We start from the raw sequence: 10,354 nt of genomic DNA, 5'->3' as shown, positions 1-10,354 counted from the left end.
TATTAGGTTAACTTATGGTTTCCCGCCAAAATATCGCTTTACGGCTGAGTTATAACCATTATTGGAAAACGAAAGGTCACGTAACGGCTGAGTTATAGTGACTTATGGCTGAGTTATCACAAGAAAAAATTTGAAAGTAAATGAATGATATATATGATTTGACGGCTGAGATATCATATTTACGGGAATTCGAAATGTCGCACCGATTCATGTTACGGCTGAGTTAGAGTGAGAATGGCTGAGTTACCTCAAGAAACTTTATGAAAATAAATGGCTGATATATATGACTTTGCGGCTGAGTTACAATATTTATGGGAAAACGAAAACTCTCAACGATTCATGTGACGGCTGATTTATAAATCTTTAGTGGCTGATTTATCATAATACCGGCTGAGTTATATTAATATGAAACATTACAAAAAGAAATAAAAATCAAACAAGTTCAGGGTTCATAAAGAAGAGGAGACGACATTACAATGGAATTAACTTCTAAAAACTGATTAAGAGGAGGAGGAACCATGAGCTTTTAGTTAATCCCAATCAACAGGAGGAGGAACCACACACAGGTCGGCATCGGCCTCCGCAATCTCTCTCATCTCCTCTAACTTCTTGTGCTCTGTCGCTAAGTCGACAAGTTCTCCAGCCAAGATTTGATTCAGTTGGTTTAGTTGAGCGTCGATTAGTTCCACTTGATGCACGAGGACAGTCTTCTCTTCCTTCTTCGTCATATGCTCATCCATCATACGCAGAATTTCTGCGTAGCGACGCTTTGACTCCGCCTCGTCCGCGGCCCTTGTCTGAGAAAAGGCTTCGGACACACCCATTAGTGATTCCTCTTCCCACTCGTAAGCTTCTGGGACTCTTGCTGGCGATAATGCTTCGTCTGCCTTGCGTTTTTGACGTCTACTGGAACCCTCTCCGTCCATAGCTCGGCTATCAAAATAAAAACAACCGTCACCAACTGATAGGTGCAATGATCGGAAAATATGCAATAGATTGAGAGGGGATGGAGAGGAGACTTACATATGCAATGATCGAAGGATATATTGATATTGGTTGTAGAGGAGATTTGTAGGTGCAATATATTGTGAGCGGAGAAGAAGGAAACGATACAATGAGTAAGAAACCGAAACGATACAATGAATTAAGAGAATTTAAAGGAAAAACAATAGGTTAACTTTTGGAAAAACGAAAGGTCACGTCGACTATTAGGTTAACTTATGGTTTCCTGCCAAAATATTGCTTTACAGATGAGTTATATTTTTACGGATTCATGTTATGGCTGAGTTATAGTTATCAAAAGACAGGTCGCGTCTCTTATTAGGTTAACTTACGGTTTCCCGCCAAAATATCGCTTAACGGCTGAGTTATAGTTTTTTACGGGAAAACGAAAGGTCTTGTATATTCATGTGATGGCTGAGTTATAGTAAGTGATGGCTGAAATATATATATATATATATATATATATATATATATAACTTGACGGCTGAGTTATCACTAGGATTATTAGTCTATTACATGAATAGCTTATGGTTTCCCACCAAAATACGATACAATGAATTAAGAGAATATAAAAGAAAAACAATAGAAAAACGAAAGGTCACATCGATTATTAGGTTAACTTAAGGTTTCCTGCTAAAATATTAGTTAACGGCTGAGTTATAGTTTTATGGATTCATGTGATGGCTGAGTTATAGATATCAAAAGAAAGGTCGCGTCTATTATTAGGTTAACTTACGGTTTCCCGCCAAAATTTTGCTTAACGGCTGAGTTATAGTTTTACGGGAAAACGAAAGGTCTCGTATATTCATGTAATGGCTGAGTTATAGTAAGTGATGGCTGAAATATATATATGACTTGACGGCTGAGTTATCACTAGGATTATTAGTCTATTACATGAATAACTTATGGTTTCCCGCCAAAATATGCTTAACCCTAAAATCATTATTCTATTTATTACCTCTCAACTACAAATAGAACCAAGTGCCTGAGTTATAATATTCCCGTTTTTAGTCTATTACCTCTCAACTACAAACTAGAATAAAATTATTTTTTTCAACACTATATCCGCGCTAGCACCCAAGATGCCGGATCTCCCCGACGACGTTTTCATCAAAATCGTTTCCCTTGTTGCAAAAAATGCTGCAGAATATGGTGGATGGACCGCACTTGGTTCTATTTTAAGGGCTGGTCGTAGGGGGAAAAATGCAGTATATAGTGATGAAGTTCTAAAGACAACTGCTATCTATTGCCTTTGTACTGATCCCTCATCATAAATCAACACATCCAATGCCCCTGATGGTGGCCTCCAAAATGAAGCGCGGCACAGGCCTTTCTTCGTCAAATGCTTTGACGCCGGCAACCCCATTGCCATTTACTTCGAAGGGCTAAGGGTTGTGGCTGAGGATAGAGATATCCAGCATGGGATTGATATTCTCAGTCGTATTGTACCGGCCGATGGTCATGCCACCTAAGCATGTGGGGTACTAAGTATTTGTCAAGGGAATGAGGATATGGCCATCCATTATCTCCAGCTGTTTGATGCAAATCATTATCCTCTGATGTCTTCGGATGCCATTGTAAGCGGTAATTATTTTCTGGATGATTTATCTCGTTTTGATACGGCCCGGAAAAAGTCATACTCAGCCTCCCATCGCTATCCTGACAGCCCGCCACTCCCTTCACCCACTTGTGCTGTGATGTGTTCCCGTTCTCTCTGCTTCGGAGACTTTGAAATCAAGTGCAAAAACTGTTACCTTTGGTGGTTGTCCCTCAAAGTCTCTAAGATCCTTTAGGGTTTCTAGCAGTGATTTCCAGTTTTACCTTATCAATTTGTGACTCTAATTTCTGTTTATTTTAAAATAATTGTTTTCCATTTATTCGTATAGTTTCCCATCTTTTTCATGTATTAAACGTCCCTTTTTTCTTCGGCTAATTCTATGTATCCACCTTTCATGCTTCCACATTTTAGTATCTACTCTCATGTATTGGCTGAGTTATAGTTTTACGGGAACACGAAAGGGCACGTCGATTCATGACGGCTGAGTTATAGTAAATAACGGATGAGTTATCAAAATGAACAATCTATATGGCTGAGTTATCAAAAGAAAGGTCGATTCTATTATTAGGTTAACTTGCAAAAATATTGCTTAACGGCCGAGTTATAGTGAGTTATGACTGAGTTATAGGAACAATCTATATGGCTGAGTTACAGGTCATGTGACGGATGAGTTATAGAGAATGATGACTGAGTTATCATTATAAACAATTTGAAGAAATGACCTTCGTTTCTAATGATAACTCAGCCATAATTCTCATCGATTCATGTATTGACTGAATTCTAGTTAGTAATGGCTGAATTATCAGTAGGAATAATCTGAAAAGGTCTCGTCGATGCGTCTATTACAGGAATAACTTATGGTTTCCCGCCAAAATATTGCTTACCAATAAATTAGGTTAACTTGCAATAATTTTATTGTTTAGTTTCCCGCCAAAATATTCCTTTACGGCTAAGTTATAGTTTTACGGGAAAGCGAAAGGTCACGTCGATTCATGTTATGGCTGTGTTACATGAATAACTTATGGTTTCCCGCCAAAATAATGCTGCAGAATATGGTGGATGGACCGCACTTGTATCTATTTTAAGGGCTGGTTATAGGGGGAAAAATGCAGTATACAGTGATGAAGTTCTAAAGACAGCTGCTATATATTGGCTTTGTACTGATCCATCAGAAATCAACACATCCAATGCCCCTGATGGTAGCCTCCAAAATGAAGGGCGGCATAGGCTTTTCTTCGTCAAATGCTTTGAGGCCGGCAACCCCATTGCCATTTACTTCGAAGGGCTAAGGGTTGTGGCTGAGGATAGAGATATCCAGCGTGGGATTGATATTCTCAGTCGTATTGTACCGGCCGATGGTTTCCATTCATACTCATACTCAGCCTCCCATCGCTATCCTGACAGCCCGCCACTCCCTTCACCCACTTGTGCTGTGATGTGTTGTTTGAATTATGGTTTCCATTCTCTCCGCTATGGAGACTATGAAATCATGTGCGAAAACTGTTACCTTCTGTGGTTGTCCCTCAAAGTCTCGAAGATCCTTTAGGGTTTCCAGCAGTGATTTTTAGTTTTACCTTATCAATTCGTGACTCTAATTTCTGTTTATTTTAAAATAATTGTTTTCCATTTAGTCGTATAGTTTCCCATCTTTTTCTTGTATTAAACGTCCCTTTTTTTCTTCGGCTAATTCTATGTATCCACCTTTCATGCTTCCACATTTTAGTATCTACTCTCATGTATTGACTGAGTTATAGTTTTACGGGAACACGAAAGGTCACGTCGATTCATGTGACGGCTGAGTTATAGTGAATAACGGATAAAATATCAAAATGAACAATCTATATGGCTGAGTTATCAAAAGAAAGGTCGCGTCTATTATTAGGTTAACTTGCCAAAATATTGCTTAACGGCTGAGTTATAGCTTTACGGGAAAACGAGAGATATAGTCGATTCATGTAATGGTTGAGTTATAGTGAGTTATGACTGAGTTATCGAAAAAGACAATATGAAAACAAACGACTGATCTATATGGCTGAGTTATCAAAAGAAATGTTTTTGTAATTATTAGGTTAACTTGCCAAAATATTGCTTAACGGCTGAGTTATAGCTTTACGGGAAAACGAAAGACGTGTTTCATTAAATGTGTTGCTCGGTCTTTTATAGTTATTCTCGGGACACAGCGGAATTTTCGCTGCAGTCTGATTGGTGGACTCAGCGGCGGTTACATCCCATGACTCTATATAAATAGGGATGAAGGTTTGGGGAATAAATCATTCGAACTTCCACCAGCGTAAGAAATAGAAGGATGCCAGCAAGAACTCGATCCGCATTGCTGAGACAGGCCCGGGAATGGATAGCCGCCGCATCCGGCAATCGGGAGCCGGAAAATCCCATTCCACAGGAGGTAGGAGAGACGTCCTGATCTCGTGAGGTCGCTCCAAACTCAAATACTGTAGACCCCGGTGTGTCTCCCCTTCAGCTAGAACTCCGAGAGTACCGAGCTCGGCGAAAGAGGATGGGCGCGTATATTCGGGCGCTTCGGCTGAAACTTGACCAGCTCCATCGTTTTTACCGTTTAGAGGGAACCATTCTAGTCCTGGAAGACCTTATCGTCGAAGGTTACTTCTTGGCACACTGGCGAATGGTCCGTCTACTTGATGAGCACAAGTCGTGCAAAGAACTGGTCGATCAGATGGATGTACCCAATCTCCAGAAAGGCGATCGCGAACCCCTGAGGGAAACCGCCTTCCCGTTCGTGATGGATGTCTGGGCCTATCGAGCTTGCTTGACTAGGTTAATCCGATACGTCAATTTCCTGGAGTCGTCGGGTGAAGCCTTCCGCGAGCGCCATCTTCTTGAAGGCCCATGTGCCTTTATAGAGGACATGATGTCCAGAGGCTCCGGATTGCCAATCGAAAGGCTAGAGGCCTTACAACGGGTACGAGATTTCTATCGAATTGCGGTGAACGAACTCGCAGTGGAGGAACCATTGGAGACTGACATATCTGGCCCAGCTCCCGTTCTGCGATTGCAGGACCGTCCAGAACGCTAGAGGGTTGGTGGCGAAACTTTTCGATCGGGCTCCCCCGACCAGAGATCTCTCGTTTAGGCGTTGTTATTATATATATTTTTTGTTGTTGTTTGGATGAAGTGTAATGGAAACTAATCAAAACGATTTTAGTGAAGTTTAATGTCATGGCTGAGTTATAAAATTTACGGCTGAGTTATAGCTTTTACGGGAAAACGAAATATATAGTCGATTCATGTCATGACTGAGTTATCAATGAAACAATCAAACGACTGATTTATACGACTGATTATATGGCTGAGTTATAGTTTATTACGACTGAGTTATCATGATACAGGACGAAATATATCGTCGATTCATGTGATGGCTGAGTTATAGTGTGTTATGGCTGAGTTATAGTGTGTTATGGCAGAGTTATACTACTTGACAGATGAGTTATACCACAAAATAATAATACTTTGACAGATGAGTAATACCACAAAATAATACCACAAAGTAATAATACTTTGACAGATGAGTAAGAACACAATATAAACTATAGAGCACAAGTTTTCGCATTGTGCCCAACTTGCTTACATCGCGAACATGCGTGTTGCTTCCTAGGGCGTTTATTTTCAGTGGCAACTTCCAAAGATGATTTAATCCTACGCTTCTTTGGTCTTCCTGGCTGGTTCACAACAATCGGAGGCAAGTACTTCTGATTATCCACAATTTCAGGAGCAGGGAATGATTCATCTGGAGGCATGATTGAACCAGCCCATCCGTTAACCAAATCGACACTCCTAAATTTCGTATCGCACATGGATATACGAGACACATCCATATGCTCTGCAGCTGCGATTGCATGGATGCATGGTATTTTCTCGTGGTCGAAACGACGGCATGTGCAACTTTTTATTTCTAAATTTACAACATGCAAAGATGATCCATATTTCACTTGAACACGTACAGCATCAATCGTTTGTACCTTCATAAGTCTTGCTCCGGTGACATGGTCCTATAAGGGAGTAGAACAAAAAACAAAACGCTTTAGGCTGAGTTATGAAAACAATTATGGCTGAGTTATTGAAACAACAATGGCTGAGTTATGGAAACTATAATGGTAATGGCTGATATAAGGAAACAGTTACGGCAGAGATATGGTAACTGTTACGGCTAAGTTATCAACATTGACGACTGACTTATGTAAAATTACCTGTAATAGTTTCTCAACACCTCGAGTGAGCGTTGTTTGCTGCGAATTCGCATCCTCTCTCCGTTCAGAAAACCATCTGGTCATCATATCCAGTATCGATTCTAGAAGTTGAACTATGGGAAGACTTCTAGCATTTGACAGTGCATGGTTCATTGATTCTGCAATATTCGTTGTCATTAAATTGTACCTTTTACCCGGGAAATGAACACGCGCCCACATTCGGACACCAGCTCGTTGGATGTATCCATGTAGTTCGGGATGACGTGCTTCAATCTCATTGAAAGCCTCATTAAAATCAGTTAGCCTAAAACACTTTGCCGCTTTTTTCACCAGAGGGAACAAATGTTTTCCTTTGAACTTCACCAAGATGTTCTAATACAAATGGTAAGTGCAAATTCCACGTGAACCAACGGATACACTTGACGAATCGCTTTCCCTATTGACTGATGTCTGTCGGAGATTACCGCAAGATCCTTTTCGTCTGGAATGGCAACTTTGAGTTGTGTAAAGAACCAACGCCAAGACTCATCATTTTCAGTGTCAACAACAGCGAAAGCTAATGGGAAAATTTGAAAGTTACCATCCTGAGCTAGGGCTGTTAGAAGTGTCCCTTTGTAACTACCATGGAGAAACGTTCCGTCGACAACAACAACTTTGCGCATGAAAGCAAACCCAGCAATACTCGCACCAAAAGCAATAAAAACATATTTGAATCTATCTTCATCACCTATTTGAAGACGCGTGACTGTACCCGGATTTTCCCTTTTTAACTTGAATATGTAAGAAGGCAACTCGCTAAAACTTTCCTCAGGAGTTCCCTGATGGATCTGCCTTGCATTCAGCAGCGTTCGATATGCCTTCCAATAACCCATCTGTCGACACCAACAAATTAATAAATCAGCCATAATATATAAATAACTCAGCCGATACATTCGAATAAGTCAGCCTTAAGTAATCAATAAATGAGCCGTAAAATGTAAATAATTCAGCCTATACATACCTATAACTCAGCCATTGTTATCAATAATTAACTCAGCCTATACATACCTATAACTCAACCATTATTATCAATAAGTCAGTCGAAACATAGTAATTACCTTTAGACTAAATTGCTTATTGAAAATGACTCCGACACTTATAGGTTTAACATCCGGACCAAGATCACCAAGATAGTCCCTGTAAAGACCTGCAAGTACATCAGCTGTTGATTGACGGCATCTAGTAGAACGTTCCGTCACAGAACATGTGTGTTCCGAATCGTATACACGAACATGAAAATCCGGGTCATCCCCTTGTACAGATGCACGAACTCTCCAAATACATCCTTTAACCCAACACCTAAAAACCACTTGTCTCGGATTTGAGACTGGTACATTAAAATCAAATCCATCCCTAACCGAAATAAGTTTCACGTGATTCCTGAACTGCTTTTTGCTACTGTATCGTTGTCCTACAGCAATTTTTAGCGTTGACACCTCAAACCTAATAGCCTCCGGATTCATCTTCGATCCGGCAAAGTTATCATCTCTATGAGCTTTCTTCTGAGGAGGCGGAGTAGGTGGGTCTTCCACTGTACTCTGAGGCTCGCCCAATACAGAAAACTTCTCGTCATCAGATGACTCACCATCGGAGTCGTCAAAAACATCAAATCGGGTTGAAAATTCATCGTCTTCTTCTTCGTCAGATGCTACTTCAACAGCTTCTTCTTCGTTTTCTTTGTCAACAATCTTACCATAATCAAAACAAGTGCCTTCAAATCCCCCACCGCACACTTCGGGGGTAGATTCTGCTTTCGAGTCTCTGCTTCGCCGAATCATACTTCCTCTAGCTCCACTAGTTTCTGTAGACTCTTTCGCCGAGAACTCTACACAGAGACGTAGCTGATCGGTTTTCCATAGACCCAAAAAACATTGCAACTGTCATTCATTGGAGACAAAAACTGGTGGAGTATCATGCGCCATATGTTTCATTGCCCTGTTCGAGAACATGTAGCTGAGCTTTAGCTCATGTCTAAACGAGTCCAATCCGTAGTCTTCAAGAACAAACTTAACAAGCTTGTCGTATGTTGTGCCTCCATCTATCTGCACAACTATACACCCTCTCTCGTCGGAGTTAAATACATATCTCTGTGTCTTTATCCAATTACCGGACACAACTAGTACCGGCACTGGATCCATGAAATATAATGAAGAACAAGGTGGAGAAGAACAAAAGTAGAAGAACAAGGTGTGAAGATGAAAGTGAAGAAGAAGTAGAAGAACAAGGTGAATAAGAAGGAAAAATAGTTCACTTATTAACCAGTTGAAGAACCAGAGTCGAACGACGTTTCGTATTTCCGGAGAAAAAGATGATGACATGGAATGCTGACATGGATGCTGCATCCGACGTGGCAAATCAGCCATGAAACAATACCATAACTCAGCCTAACTAAAACTCAGCCACAACACGAAAAACATTACAGTAATTAAAAAGCAAAAAAAATTGCTGCCAAACTCAGCCGCTTCATGAACTGAAAATATGTAACTCAGCCTATTACGGCTGAGTTATAGTTTTTTTACCATAACTCAGCCGTAACTACATCTCATAAGTCAGCCATTTTTCATAACTCAGCCAGTCGGAAAATGGCAACTCAGCCGTGTCGTTGTGATAACTCAGTCAAAATTTTGACAACTCAACCGTGTCGTAACGATAACTCAGCCAAAATCTTGACAACTCAACCATCAGGTGAAAACTCAGCCATTACTACAGCTGAGTTATGCGCATAACTCAGCCAAATTTAATAAGTCAGCCATAACTCTTGGCTGACTTATAAGCGTAACTCAGCCAGATTTTTATAAGTCAGCCGTCCGCTCTTACTCAAATGTTTTTTTGAGTAACTCAGCCGCAACATACCTATAATTCAGCCGCAACATACTCTATGTCGCGTTACGGCTGAGTTATGGTATACGTCAGCGATTTCTGATGTGGCGTCTGACGTGGCAATGGCATTTTTGTAATAACGTTTTTCCGGTAACATAAAACAGGGACACGCTGGGTATTTTGAAAATACCCGAAACATTCTAGTAATAAAAAAGTTTTTTGTAGATTCTGGTAATATTACCTAAAATGAGTAACATTTGAGTAATTCACCCAAAAATTAAAGGAATAAGACCATAAGTAAAGAAGAAAAAGGGGTTAAGTTGAATAAGGTTGAGTTTTTGGGTTTAAAAGGAAGATAAGAAAGATAAGAATAAGGGGTAGAAAAGCTTTCAGTATCAATTATTTATCAATCCACAATTTGCAATCAATCAACACACCAAGAATACACAAAATGCTTAATCTATTCTTAATCAAGTAAAAGTTCTTATGTCACTACTTATCTAATCAAAGTCACTCAAATAAAGTAAACAAGACAATGCAAACTCAAGGCAAACAAACTCAAATAGCAAATATACTGAAAATCAAGAATTAACAAGAGAACCTTGGGCAAGGTAATTGACTTGGGAGATAGCTAATCAATCCTAGATGTCTAAGTAACAATCAAGAACAATCCTATGGTTAGAACACTAATGCAAATCAATTCATTTCCATG

This window comes from Camelina sativa, chromosome 12 (genome assembly GCF_030686135.1).
Source record: "Camelina sativa cultivar CO46 ecotype springtype chromosome 12, ASM3068613v1".
Classification (NCBI taxonomy): Eukaryota; Viridiplantae; Streptophyta; class Magnoliopsida; order Brassicales; family Brassicaceae; genus Camelina; species Camelina sativa.
Note: the sequence above shows the minus strand (reverse complement) of the source record.